This window comes from Blennius ocellaris (genome assembly GCF_963422515.1).
Source record: "Blennius ocellaris genome assembly, chromosome: 8".
In the NCBI taxonomy this organism is placed as follows: Eukaryota; Metazoa; Chordata; class Actinopteri; order Blenniiformes; family Blenniidae; genus Blennius; species Blennius ocellaris.
The window spans coordinates 21,235,801-21,251,747 of NC_137657.1; positions in this window are offsets into that span (position 1 = coordinate 21,235,801).

Below are 15,947 nucleotides of genomic sequence, written 5' to 3' on the forward strand. Positions count from 1 at the left end.
TCAGCGGAGGAGGAAGGAGGTTGTGGAAAGTTCAAGCAAAGTGTCAGGAGAGAGCAAGAACAGGTGTCTCCTTGTGTCTACCCAGCAAACAGAAGAGGAGCTTTATTTTCACCCTATACCAAATTACTAAGCTGTTTGTGTTGTATTTAGACTAAACTAACAAGCAGCTAATCATACTTCTTAGTGTGTTTAATCACACTTCTGTTTAACAACTCAAAAGGTGATAACTCCACTTTATGACCTTTTAGCATTTATTTTTGATACATTTGGGCCCCTACTAGTACAAAAGATGAACCATTAATACTTTTCAGCGCACTATAGCCACCCCCAACATGTATATTAGTGTTATTGGGAATTTGTTTAAATTGGTTGAGAAAAAAAAAGTTTTTATTGTACTGGTTCAAGATATGTGATCAAATCCACCTGTTATATACCCCAATGTTCTTCCTATATTGACCAAAAGTTTATGGGTTGTTATTCAGTTTATTGTGTGAAAAAAAAAATGTGTGCCAATTTTATTTTGGAAGACAGTCTTGTACAATTTGTATACATTCTTAAAATCAGTATTATTACTATTTTCACATGATTTTACTGCTATTACAGTCTGATTGTTAATGATTACTACTTTGAACGGCCCCAAAAGAAACATCAATGTCAATAATAACAATTATTTTAAAATATGAAATTCGTCATATCTTTCCAATGAGATCAACTTGTATATAAACATTTGAATATAACTTTTTTGCTTTGTTAATCAATGGTTGTCAAGCGATGTATGTACTTTTCCAGCCAAGAGTGCACGCTGCACTTTTTTAGATGCAGATTAATGCATTTAGGCAACATTAACACTTCTCCTTACTCATCATATGTGGAAATTATGCGTTTTAATACACTTTCTGTTGTCCTATTTAATTAAAAGTTATTTTGCTCAATAATGTAGTTTTAGAAAACTCATAATTGTTTCTTGTAAATTGGTTTATAGTATATTCATGAAAACAAATATACATAACTTGTTACTTGTGGTTAAAGACATGCCAAATCATGAACAGCTTTATTATACTGGCAATTCCAGATGTTTACATCAGCCAGGTGCCAATAGTGGCGTAGTCTTACGTAATGGACACAGGAAACTTGTGGCCCTCTTACTTTTCATTAAAAAAAAAAGAAGTTTATTTGTAATGAAATATGTTTTTAGATGAAGATTGCACATGCTCTTTGTTTCTCTGAGGTGGTCTGTAGATAAGATCAACCTCCCAGCTGGCACGTTGAGTTTGAGTCAATCACACAGCTTCCATCTCATATCCCCCAGCTCACTCACATACATGTAGCCCACCCCCTATGTTTCGGGGTCAGCCATGCCCATCTCCTCTACTCTGCATTTAGGACTCATGAATAAGTAATGACATCTCTCATCACCTCAGAGCACTGACAGTCAGGCCAAGAGCTTTCATCTGCTCCAGCCTGTGTTCAATGTTAATGTTTTCTTCCTTCTTGATCATGTGACAGACAAGCAGCTGACCCGAAACCACCATAAAACAGTGACGCCCTGTAAATGCCGGATAGTGAAGAAAGGGAAATTTCTGGCTCGATTATTTGATTTACATTTAGAGACATTAGTCATGCAGTGAATGCTTAAGTTTGCAAACTTTTTCCAACCTCTGTGTATTAAAAAAAAATCTATATAAAAGTCTAAAATGCAAAGAAGAGATAAACAAAATATGTCGCAATACGTTGTTTCAAAGTTTAGACACATGCATTTCTTCTGCTATAAACTACAGTGAAAAGCAATTATGTAGTTATTGAGAGCTCACGAATGAAGATCCATTTTAGACTGTGGCCACAAGATGAATATTCATGAACTTTCGTGACTACTTGGGCATGGTAAAAGCACATGACAGAATGTAAACACACCAAACACACAATCATCAAATATCAGCACTTTCCATATGGAAAATAACATTTTTCCATCATAATAGCATAATGTTCATTTTATGCTAATGCTAATGGACCTTTTTCTTTTGAGGTCAACCTGTAATGATATGCTCAGTTATTCTTGAATTAGTAAATCATCACATTAAGGTTTTCTTCAGGAAATCAGACTTTGCTAGCTGTTGGCCACCATTCTCCAAAAGCATTACAGTTCTGATTGATATATATTACTATCAGACACTCATGATCACAATTAGGGGCAATTTAGAGTCATTAGTTTCTAAACTGTGGAAAGAGACAGGAGTACCCTGAGAAAATTCTCTCTCACACACGTACAAAGAAAAATGTCGACTCCACAAACAAATGCTCCCGCTCACTTGATTTGAGCCTGAAGAGATTTTGCCCGAGGCAAACCGCAACACCATTGTGTTTGCTTTCATAAAACTTAAATATAGCAACATTAGTGTGTGTGTGTGTGTGTGTGTGTGTGTGTGTGTGTGTGTGTGTGTGTGTGTGTGTGTGTGTGTGGTGTGTGTGTGTGTGTGTGTGTGTGGTGTGTGTGTGTGTGTGTGTGTGTGTGTGCGTGTGTGTGTGTGTGTGCGTGCGTGTGTGTGTGCGTGCGTGTGTGTGTGCGCGCAGCGCGATGCGTGCGTGCGTGTGTGTGTGTGCTTTTCTTTCCACACTTTTTTTTCATGCAAAGACAATACAGAACATGACAGTGATGGCCTGAGGAATTATCTTTGCAACAAATGCCCCTTTAATCAAGGTAATATTACAAGACACCCCCCCACACACACACACACACACCACCACCACCACCACCTCATGATATTGCCACAGCAAATCCTGTCAATACCCTCCGTTTCCTATATCTTTCTTCCTCACACTGAACACCAGCATGTCCTCCCTCATTGAGTTTGTTGACTGTCCTTCCTTTTCTCTTTCTTTCCTGGCAGGTTCATTCTGGCATTTCTCTTACGTTATGAACTAAACATCTGACTTTCCTACAAAACTGTCCAACTTGAGCTTCACTGTACTCATGTACAGTCTATTCAGGCCACTGGCAGTGAAAATTGCCAACGTCCTCAGTTGAATCCTCTGCTTTTTCTACTTGAAACACCATATTTTTTTGTCTTTGTGCATTACGGTTATCCAAATCAAGGCTATCTCTCACCACCAGTCAAAAAGTGTAAAGCCATCAGCATTAACCTGTATCACATCCACCTCATGTCTTCTTGAAACTGACTCTCACATCAAACTTTAGCTGTTGGGATTCAATGACAGACATGAGGTAAAGGAAGAGATCTTGTGACGGAAGGTTTGCTGGTTCGAATCCCTCTGCCAACAAGTCACCACAAAGGACACCTGAGCAAACCTCACGAGTATTCGACCAGTTATTGAAAACGCAATATTTTTTTATACTTAAGTCCATAAGGTTGTCATGAATTGTGAGAGTTGTGTCGGGAAGGATATCTACTGGAAAATTTGCACTGAATTAAACATTTGAAAAAGCAGAAATACAACTATTATCCTGTAACATTTTGTTAAAGCAATTTAATGTGATGACAGCTCATCTCATCTGAATTTTAGTCATTTACAAGCATGAAACTCAGCACACCTATAATATTGAGGTTCCTTTCGATTGACAGAAGACATTATGGAAGTTGCTTCTAGAGGTATTGTGATGTAACAGTAGTGAGACAGTTTGATGGTGGCAATAAATGGCACTTTTTACCACTTTGGGACTGGCACTGTCTGTGTCGTGTTTGCATGTTCTACGTTTGCCTGTTTAGGGTCTCTGTACTTTTAATTTGTGGCTCTAAACAAGTTAACTCTGTTATCGTTATAATAAACTGATCAGTGTAGTGTACTTGAACATTCATTGATAATGTATACATGACTCCGTGATTGTTATAAAGTAATGGATCTTTTTTGAGGATTATACTAAGACTTTTGGGGGTAATATCAGACAAATTATTGTGTTGTAATTTTTTGCCTGGTTCTCATTCACCAATTCTCCTGATGTTTAGTCATTGGACAAGAGTGGACCAGTTGCTTTCCATCCCACAGCCTTACGTTGGCATAAATGTTTTATGTTAAATTGATGGATTAAGTTATCCCGCCTCACAATCAATTGTAGCATGCAATGTATCCCTTATTCCTTCACTCCACTGGGCCACAAACCCAGATAGAGAAAGAGGGAATGGAGCAGGCAAGAGAGAGAGAGAGAGAGAGAGAGAGAGAGAGAGAGAGAGAGGAGAGAGAGAGAGAGAGAGAGAGAGAGAGAGTGAGAGAGAGAGAGAGAGAGAGAGAGAGAGAGAGAGAGAGAGAGAGAGAGAGAGAGAGAGAGAGAGAGAGAGAGAGAAGGAGAGAGCACTCAGACACTGATAAGGCTCAGTCCCATTATATGTCATTTAAACAAAGAAGCAAAGCAGCCTGTGGAGACTCCCTATCAGCTATAAAACAGAGACGTAGCATGCAGCCTGAGATTGATGATTAGCATTTTCTCCTGGTAGAATAAAGATGCTGGCCTGGACGAGTGATAACGAGAGAGTACAAAGAAATGCTTCTTCACTTCTCAGTTTTTTCCTCCCTATTCTTAAAGTGTTTTCCCCCCTCTCTTTTTTAACAATATTAATATCCATATGCATGTGTAACAATTCCATCAGTTTCTTTGTCACTTTTATTTCCTATTTCCTCATCACACTTCTCACTCTCCCATCAACCCCATCTATCCCCTTCTCACCCTTCCCTCTCCCTTTATAGAGGCAAATAAATGCACAGGATGTGTTGTTGTCCTTTTGCCTTGCATCCTTGTGTAATCTGTTAGGAGTGGACAGCATGGAATCCCTTATGTCACAGTCAGAGACTTGTAAGTCCCGGTCAGATACAAGGCAGAATGACACAGAATTGAAAGCAGGGTAAAAGAGGGGATTTAAGAAAGCGTTTGATAGGAGCATGTCAGGCCATTGTTTTCATCTGTGCAAGACCAATGTCAACCATTGTGTTGGAACAGTTTTAACAACGTGTAAGAGCTGCAGGACAGCCTGGTTGTAAATGTGCTGGGAAGAATGTGTGTGTATATGCTTGATAATGTGTCTCCTGTTGAATGTCTTTATATGTACCCACCAGGGTTAATCTTAAGAATTTTATTTTGAAAGTATACATACATACTATAAAAAATTTAAAAAGTTATTCCTTTTGCCCAATTGCATGTGTATGTATTTATTTTATTTTCAACCATGTTTATTTTTATACTGTTGCCTCTTTTGGGTGTGTAACAACCAATATCCTTATAAGGGCCAATAATGTAATAATTTTGGCCTTTTACAATGTAATAAAGTGCATAATGTAGCAACTTGCCAATAGTGTAATACGATATTTCATCCATTATTATAATTAGAACTTATTACAGAACTAAACTACAGTAGTAGCAAAAATACTTTCAGAATGTAATATCTTCAGCCAAAGATGTTATAACACAAGAATAGGGCTGCATGTCATATATTAAAGCATTTTTGCAGATTTTGTGCAGTTTGCTTATCAAAAATGCATGTAGTGGATATGATAGTCATCCTATTTATTAATTAAGAATACATAGCAACACGCTCTCATTCATGGTTGTAAAAAGTATTTTACTCATCATTGGTATTTATGATGTTATTGTTTGCTACAGGGTGGTATGTCAACTTAATGAAATTCTTCTTAATGTATGATTATTCAAAGAACAGAACTATTAATTATTATTTTTAAAAGACACATTTTCTAAATGTAATGGTAAGTGATATGAGGACAAATATAAAAGTAAGATATAATAAAAATAAACTCTAGAACTATGAATAGCCTATTGCATTTGACAGGTCATTTAAGATGAAAGCATTTATGTCATAAGAAGAATTAAAACATTTTTGTCTGTGGCTATTAAATCAGATAGCTGTTAATGAAAATATCATATAATATGAAAAACATCATCATCCAACCTGATAGTACCAGTTGGTGTGAGCCATATGAGGTGTAAGAGTTGGGGGCAATGTGATTTAAAATCTGACTGGTTCATTTACATTTACAAAGTACACTCTAAATAATTCAATATACAAGACGATTTATAGTCCAGAAAGCAACATTATACCAGAAATCAAAGCTTCCATTGTATCAGTGATTTTCACTTTAATAACTTGCGTTCCTAGAAATCACATTTTCACCCATAACATGTGGATATTTAACATGAACATGATAAACACCCAAAATCAATTCACAAGTGCATGTGCATGTTTGTGTTTGAGTATATACAAATAAGGTTGTGTAACATACAGCTGAAGCTTACACACACTTGGACACATGGGGATGTTTGTGGTCCTCCCGGTGGTCTTCTCATGCACTCACAAAAACATCACTAGAGCTCCTCCATTTGCCCAAAGCCAGTACTGCAACAACCGAGTAAAAAAAAAAAAAAAAAAAACGAAAAAGAAACAGGGTGTCGTCTGTGTAGTGACTGATAATGCACTAATGTAGGTATGTCCGTGTCTATAAATGTGTTTTCATCAAAAATATAAAACATCAGATTCCAGATAATTATCTGGAATTTGATTACTGTGCTCAATAACACTGCTCTTTCAAGTCAATCCATGTTAAAGGCCAGCTTCCCACATCTGATGCTCAGAACTGGTGAGTAGAATTTGACCACTGCCACCAGATTTCTCCTATAAGATGAAGAATCACAGAGGGAAAGCGATAGGTACAACAAGAAAAGAGAGCATGTAATGAAAATCTCATTGCTTTGATACCATTGTCATCACTATAGATGGTCAATTAGACAAAACATTATCCCTCATTCAAGAAAGAGTCCTGTAAGAGAGTCAGAGAGGGACAGAAAGGGCACATTTGTTGCAGTGTTGACAGATGTGGAGACAGGGAAGAACATTCGGGGGGGGGGGAACTTCCCAAGAACAGTTGACACGAAACATGGCACCAGCCTTTCAGCACTGTGACTGCAAATTCATCTTCCCAAGCCCCTCGCACTTCTTCCATTACTACATTCCCTGACCACTTGTACCTATCAAAGTAGAGTAATTTTGTTTTAGTCGAATCTTTTCAGCCCGCTTGTCAAGGAAAGAATTAGCCTTCTGTTTCTCTCTCCTTCCACTTGTCAGCCTCGTCTACGTGATTGTCATTCAGTCTGTTGATATAATCTTTGTGATGTTCCCTTAATGCGACTTTGACTTGAGCCACATCTCTCTTTTCAGAGTGCGATTATATCACGCTGCCTCTTTTGAATGAGCCACAATAGACTGCAACGTTGGCCTTTCTGTGCAGAGTTTGCAAGTTCTCCCTCTGGATTTAATCCCATGGGCCAGACAAATTGTATCTGAGGCTAAGTGGTGTCAATAAATCACCCAAAGTTTTGAATGTGAATGTGTGTGTGTGTGTGTGTGTGTGTGTGTGTGTGTGTGTGTGTGTGTGTGTGTGTGTGTGTGTGTGTGTGTGTGTGTGTGTGTGTGTGTGTGTGTGTGTGTGTGTGTGTGTGTGTGTGTGTGTGTGTGTGTGTGTGTCTGTGTGTGTGTGTGTGTGTGTGTGTGTGTGTGTGTGTGTGTGTGTGTGTGTGTGTGGTGGCTTGTTTCACCATGTTTGCCCTGATAGGGACAAGCAACCTCTCCAGGATGCCTTTACTTGCAGCCACCTGGGAGGTAGGCAATGTTGAAATCAAAGAGGCATGGAGGATGGATTGATGGACATTGTGTCTTTGTTATGAACAGTTTACAATTGGCAGAATTGTTCACTGGCTTTTGGGGAATCACTTGCGAATCATGCTGCTACCATATTGCATAATTTCTACTGCCCATACTCAATATGGGGCAGTATAAATAAGGCATTAATGTCATTGTTACCCTTTCTTTTTGTTCGGATCCTGCCACAAACACATTATGTTAGTAATAATATTTTAGTTAGTGAGTGCTTTGTTACTTTTAGAATGAGCCACATGAGTGTCTGCCTCATGCCAACACAGGCTAAAACCCAACTTGTTGTAGTTTTTCTTTTCTTTTTTTTGGAATACACACAATGGAGTAGTTGTATCAGTCTTGTCATCTAACTTTCTGGAATAAATTGATAAGCATATTTTCCAAAATAAACTATGTGATAGCAGTGACTCACGGACCATGAAATACAAACCCACTGATTTCCACTTTTAAAATGCTCAGCTGCATCCAAAACATTCAAACTTCCTATGAAAGGGAGAGTCAACTTTCTGTTGAATCTCAGGGGGTTTTCACTCTCCTCTCTGTCAGTGGCCAGTGTGGAATACGGATGAATATTTGGCAAACACAGCGTGAACACAAGGCGTATGAGAATGACAAATTTCAAAGCAAAGTCTTTTTTATGCTCTTCATCTCACACATGAGAAGAGATGTGGACGACTGAACTGATGGCTGTGCCTTTAGTGAGTATCATTTAAGCCAAATCATATACATAATGGATTATTTCTACTAAATTATGGAGCATAACACCTGCCACGCTGTGATGCCGGCCGTGTTATTTTATACTTCAGAAAGCAGGGTGATGCTTGTTGAAAGATCGTGTTGTTAACCAGACTATCATGACAGTCTGGTTCAATGATGAGCGAATAGAACAAGAGGAACATATGATTGCATCCTGTATAAACTCCTTTATACTGTAAAAGCCTTTGAATTTCACATTCACATCTGATACAAAGACACAAATACACACCAGGACACAGGTCACCAATGCCCGAGTGTTTTATCACTGCTTTAACACTGAGGCAGATATGCATGTGGTTTCTGTCACCTAACACTCGGCACTTAATGATAACGCAACCGTGTGTGTGTGTGTGTGTGTGTGTGTGCGCTGTGTGCGTGCGTGCGTGTGTGTGTGCAAACTTCCAGGGTTTATCTTTTTCCTCTTCCTGCTTTCTATCATTCAGTTGCATTCCAAAGCTAAGACCTTACCCTTAATTCCCAGACAGCCATGTGCCTTCAACAGGCCTTTAATTATTTTTATTTATGTTGTTAAAAAAAAAAAAAAGTGGTCCTTTCTTCCATTAAAAGCAAGACGGCAGCGTGCAAGGACACAGCAGTTTGTAGCTCTGTCATCAGTAATTTCATTATATGAAGCATATAATGACAAATAACGCTACTCTATTCTATTCAATGTGCTCAACAGAATAGCTGCCATGCTGCCAGGCTACCAGTCTGATGTTAAACATATTTTCAACAATTATCTGTGTATCTGTTACAGACATACATTTATTGACCAGTTTTAATTTTAGATCTGGATTATTTTGTAGTAGTAGTAGTAGTTGATGTTGTTGTTGCTTTGTTTTCTTCCTTCTTCCTTAAAGAAGACGCCGAAACAAGAATTATTCCCTGAGCCTTTCATTCCAGCTAATGGAGCGTGCGTGAGTGCGTGCGTGTGAATGGGGGAATGCAACTTTGACTCAGCTCAAGCAATGAATAACTCCATCATTTTGTAATATATAATTTCACACTGGATTCATGTTATGTCCATTTTGTATCCAGCTGTATTGGGATGAGATACAGCATGGGATTATTGTACTTTATTATAATGATACTGTAAATGCATCACATTATATTTGTATCATATTCATAGTGCATTTAGTGTGAGATTATCTATGTATGTGAAGAGTGCATCAGTGTGTGCTAAAAATCCACAATGGAGGCCATTCTGTTACTCAAAGCTCACTTTGATCATGACTCAGCTGTCTCAAAGGTGATCAAAGGTCATCTCTTGAAGAGCACAGAATCTGTTTTTTTTTTTATATATCAGTATCACTTCATGAGAGACTCTTTAGAAATGTAAAATATGTTTTTTACTACTTACCACTACTTACTTCTTACCATCTTAATACTCACCAAATTAAACACATACCAAACACAAACACATGCCTGGATAATCCCTCCTTACCCCCCCCCACCATTCCTGCTCTTGTTTTTGCCTGTGTAAAATTACAGTTGTACAGGTGTCCCGCCAGCAAAGCAATGCTGACAGACAGGCATCCAAGAGGACAGCCAAGCACTTGTGTTCACCACAAAGATCTTTCTTGTCTTACAACTGGCTGTCCTGCCCAACATGTGGTTTTGGTTACACAAACCCGCTCTCCAAGCAAGAGCCCCCTTCATCTGTGCGAGGAACACAGAGGACGATGGAAGGTGCTTTCCAGGATGAGCAGCAAAGTGGCTTCCTTTTTCAAAGGGCCGCGGATGTACATGGCTCACGGATTCCTGTGTTAGCCGTGAGATAGCGTGGCACCTGGAGAGGCCAGACAGGAAGAAAGGAACAAGAGGAGGAACAGAGAGAAGCCGCTTAGATGCGATTCCAGAGAAGGAACCGGCAGCTCTCTCAGATTTCAAATGTCTGTCGTGTGAAATTGTGGTTTCAAATGCTACCAATCTCACTGACTCCACTCATCATCAGCACATCATGAAACGTATAGATTAGTTTCACAAAAGCCTGCTGCGCACAGATGATTGTTGTGAATTTGTCGTTTACCTGTAGGCTTTTGACAAAAAGCTCCTCTTCACTTTTGTATGAGCGTTCCTTTTAACTGGCTTTTTCCCTTTGAGCCAAATGTAAAACAAATAAACACAAAACAGTTCTGTGTGTATATCACGTACAAAAAGCATATGAAACAAAAGGCAAAGTCTTTGTTCTCAAAGCCCGAGACAGGGGTAAAACAAAAGGCCTTCGGTGATTGACACACACGGAGAGTCCCCTGCCAATCTCAGGCACAATCCATTTCCTCAAGCCAAAGTGTTCTCTTTGTGTGTTGAATATGTTTTGGAACATGCTGGCCATTGATTGACATGGGCGCAAGGGCTGGTAAAACATTTCTGTGGTGTGAAGCAAACAACGGTCCGTCTGTCACTCTGCCTCAGATGTTTGGCCTGGGGGGTGGGGGGGGGGGGGGGGGGGGGGGGGGGGGGGGGGGGGTATGCTGATATAATAGTGCTGCAAAAAATCTGGACATTCTCCATCTTGTCTCTCCTTCTCTAGCTTAGATTTTACCTCTGGCTCTTTCTATTTGCTGCAAGACCAACATAGTCTTTTGTTTCGTTGCCCTTCGATTGTCTTTTTGTTCTGAACCCATATGTCTGCCTGTTTGCATTGATCCTAAGCTCTTACGTCGACTTGCTTCACATAGCTGGCCTTCAAATATTTTGACTGCCAGTTTTCATAAGCTGCTTTGGTGAAATGTACAGAGCACTTTGGGCTTCAGGTCCAAGCCTCAAGGTGTGGATGCCGATGGGAACAACAATGCCATAAGGCTCCAAAGAGCTTCAGGAACATCTTCTTCCATCTTGATTTTGTCCTTTAAGCTTAAATTGAAGAAATGTTCCATGGATAAAACTTTTGATGATTTCACTTAAACATATTTTTTAAACTCAATTAAATGTAAGTGGGCTGCATGGTGGTGTGGTGGTGGGCACAAGGCAGAAAGGGGGCCTTTTTGTCTGGAGTTTTCATGTTCTCTCAATACGTTTTCTCCACTTACTATGGGGTTTCCTTCCGTACTACTAAAACGTGATTAAGTATAATTGGTGAATCTGAAAATAAAAAGCTTCAATGTGTCTCTGTGTCTGTTTGTCCTGTTGTGGACTTGAAACTTGTCTTTTCTTCCCATACAATAAACTGAGGTTGTAAACAAAAATAATTTCTCTGAGAAGTGGAGTTCATCCTGCTACACTTTGAAAATCTCTGGTTTACAAGTGGAATTATTTTCAAACAGCATTCTATTCCCATCTTAACACTTTCATGCTGCTAAACTCATTTACATACATTGATGATTGCCCCATTATAATGTGTCTTTGCAAATGTCTTACATGTGACTTTTTCAGTAAACACAACGTGTGCGTATAGTGACATATTCATACTTGTTTTGGATGTTGAAACTTCCTTTTTCCTCCTCAAACAGTTGGAAGGCATAGCGCTGACACCCAGTGTGAGTCGCCACCTTGCACCTTTCTGTTTCCAAATGAAAACAATCTGGGGAAGGAAAAAAACGCTGTATATATAAAATGTCCTGATAGTTGTGTATTTCCAAAATGTCATATGGATTGATTCAACACAAGCATTACAATTTTAATCAGTGGTGTAGAACCAGGTGTTAAAACGCATGCGGCAGCCCTCCAGGCCATAAGAAATTGGACAAGGCACCAGGAAATTGTCTCTCCTCTGGAAACAAGTGTTTTGTGATTGTTTACCCCATGTCTTTAATTGCATTTCTTCCTTTTTAATTTAAGCACCCTAGCTTTGGGATTGAAGGAGGGAACGAGAGATGGAAGGGGTAGTAGGAGACATGGTGGTAGTGAAAGGGGCTTTTATGCTATTTTTTTTCTTCATTTTTTTTCATCCCTCTATTCTCTCCAACATTAACCCTGTCTGATGTGATTCCTGTCAAATGCAAATGTCACGACCTGATATGGTCAGCCCACAGGGCACTTTGACTACATGCTCGTCCACACCACAAATTAAAATATGGAGTTGAGTGGTTTGTGTGCTTGTGTGTATGTGCCGGCAAAATATGCATCCTGCATGTTGGTGCAGGATGTGTGTGTGTGTGTGCGTGTGTGTGTGTGTGTGTGGGTGTGTGTGTGTGCGTGCGTGCGTGCGTGCGCGTGTGTGCGTGCGCGCGCGTGCGTGTGCATGTGCGTGTGTTCGTGAACACACAGCAGAAATCATAAGCATGAAAACATGATTGCCATGAGAACACGGAGAAATCAAGTGTCATAAATAAAGTACAACCTCCAACATATTTCGCACTATTTCGCACTCTATGCTTGAGTACATATAAGAACATGTACATCATAGCTCATTTGATAAGTCTGCACAAAGGAAACTTTTAAAACTGCTGTGTACACATTGTTGGTTGACCAGCTCAGCAGATAAAGATTTTTTTTTTCTTTTTTCATTTGTGTCAGCTTGTTTCTTCAGGTTATGTTTATGTTTATTTTTGCTAATTTCTTTATGTTCATCTCATTTATTCAGAATGGCGCAGACAGGAAACACAATTTGGCAGACAACCAGACTCCAGTGTTGTGGATCTAAATTACCAGCTGAAATATGTATGTCTGAGAGTCTATCAAATGTAGAATAATACGAGTGAAAAATGGATTTGTTTGAGATACTTTTTTTCGTAAAGTCATAGGTAATACTGATGACAATTCCATATTCAAGTGAAAAGATGGTAATATATTGAAATTAGTGCACATAGTTGTGACTGAATGACGTTTTTTTTTTATTTTAATTTATTTTTTCTTGATCGTCTCAAATACATTGTTCTTGGCTGCAAGTTTAACAAACGAAAATCGATGATGCATTCTGAGTTCTAGTCTGAATATATCTTTATTTCCAAGACCTGCTGGTTATCTCCATCATTTACATCAGAGGATGATAGTTGCCTATAAACATGAAGTTGTGATTATATGTATGTTATGCACATTGTTGGATATGACACATTACCGAACGGCCACTGCACTGCAGTGGAGCAATTGCAATTGACAATACTGGACTTCAATAATGACTGATTAAGTCAAACAAACCACTTTGTTTGGCTACTAGTGTAGCGACTGGTGTAATTGAAATTATTACGTGAATTTGTCATTGTAATGACCACACTGCTGAAAGGTCAGAGATTGTGTCACAGCAACAATACAGCTCTACAGAAAACTGCACATGATTAGAACACCCGAAATGTTTTCTATTATATCTTAACTTGGACAAAAAAAAAAAAAAAAAACACCAATATGTTCAAAAATAAATAGCGAACTATGATTAAGGAATATTTTTGTGCAACTTAAACAATACTCTGCATCTCTATGTCAATGCTTTTGGAAGCTTTACAGTTGTTTTGTTTCAAGCAATAGATAAAATTTCCATTTGAAAATATACACAATGTCTTATATATATCGTTGTGCTACCACATTTCTAGAAACGAAGAACTGACCATGCATGTTAAATGAGAACTATTGTTAATGTTCAGCTTTTTATGTTTATAAGAAAGGCATAAAAATAAAGTGTAAACCCTATAGATCACAGCAACTGACGTGGTTACAACTCTACCTGCATATGTGTTGTTCACAAACGTATATTGTTGGTTGTGTGTGTGGTTGTCTCCATAAATATTTTATATGGCACTTGAATTTAGGCGCACTATAATATTTGCACCACAAGGGGGAAGCATACAACAATTTTTAAAATCCAAGGTAACGGGCGTATTTAGATTATTCAGCGCAAAGAAACGTTGTATACAAGATAATTCATCTCCCATACACTTCAAAATATCTTCATATTTTAAAGTACGTATATTATATACAATTAAGCACACCTCAAATGCAACATGTTTGCATTTTTCTGTTTCTCTCTCTGGCTATGAGCAAAACAATGCTTTTATTCTGAGGCAATATAGAAGCCATCCAATATTAAACACCTGTTCATATGACTCCCACTTTCCAGCTGTATGAAGAGCTGGCCACCAATTATAGTATGCTAATAATAGGCATAACCTTTCCTTTGTTATAGGCAAACCAAGCAACACCGCCCCCACATAGATAGATAGATAGATAGATAGATAGATAGATAGATAGATAGATAGATAGATAGATAGATAGATAGATAGATAGATAGATAGATAGATAGATAGATAGATAGATAGATAGATAGATAGATAGATAGATAGATAGATAGATAGATAGATAGATAGATAGATAGATAGATAGAAAGAAAATGCATGCAACAACTGGTTAGTAAATTACATTGATGCACAGTTGTTTTAGTTTATGCACACCAGCCTTTTAGTTAAACGCACAAAGGTCAATATTTGCACATCACTACAATACTGTGTGTGTATATATATATATATATATATTTGTAAGACAACAAATAAATTGCGCATTCCTTTCTTTTCGTATGATACAATAATTCTGATCAGTTTTGTATGTTTTTCATGATGGAAAACATAATTCTTTAAATTAAATTGTTACTGCTATACATACCCTTACCACTACTTTAGTTAATGTTACAAATTATGTGTTAAATATATTTAAAAATAACATTTCCGATATTTGAGTTGGTTGTGAAGACAGCATCACTCCGTGCCGGGAAAAAAGCGCCGAGGACTTTGGGTATATCCGAATAGTCCCTCTTATTTCCTTTCCTATCTATTTTTCCTTAATCCCCGAAATGTTTAAGTGGTGGCCATGATAATAAAAAAAAAACTGTCCGAATTCTCAATAAGCAAAGGAAAGGAGGCTCAGTGGTTCCTTTAGAGCCTCCTTGAGCATAGGAAACACTGATGCATCCTTTATCAAAGGAACCCTAACCCTAACCTATGCTGCCCCACAATTCCTTGCAGCAACAACATTTAAAGGGACCTGCTCATCCAAGCATTCAGGGGCACTTTAAACCTTGTGATATTTGACATTATATCAGCATTTAGCGGGACATGGGAAAGTGTTATAAATGTGCTTTTTGTAGTCCTTTTTCTAAAATGTGTAGTTTTTCCCCACCGTGTTGACGTCACTAACCTGCACCATCGTCGCATTATTATTATTTGACGTCATCCACGGAGGTTAAGGTAAAGTGGATAGGAAAGGAGACAGGAGGGACTATTCGGATGTATGGAGAGACCACCGCGCGCATGCGCAGTTGCAGGAGGCGAGGGACCGCGGCTCCGTTAGCGGACTGATCTGGCTGGGGGAGCACGGTGCGTGGAGGTAGGCGTCCTGCGCACTGTATGCGCACAGATATCGGCGGCTTCAGATATCCCCGGCTAATCCTCGAGCTAACCATTATCCCTCCATGCTGTCCAAGAAAGGGAGATAACGTTAATAGCCCCGCACTGCCACCTCAATTAGCCACCGTCCAGGACAGAGAGGAGAAACTGCGTTCTGCGAGACGAGCTGCCTTTTTTTTCCTTTTCTTTTTTTCAGATGCAACATCATTCCCCCCTTTTCCCCAAATATTAGGACTACTGCTGATTCGCGTTA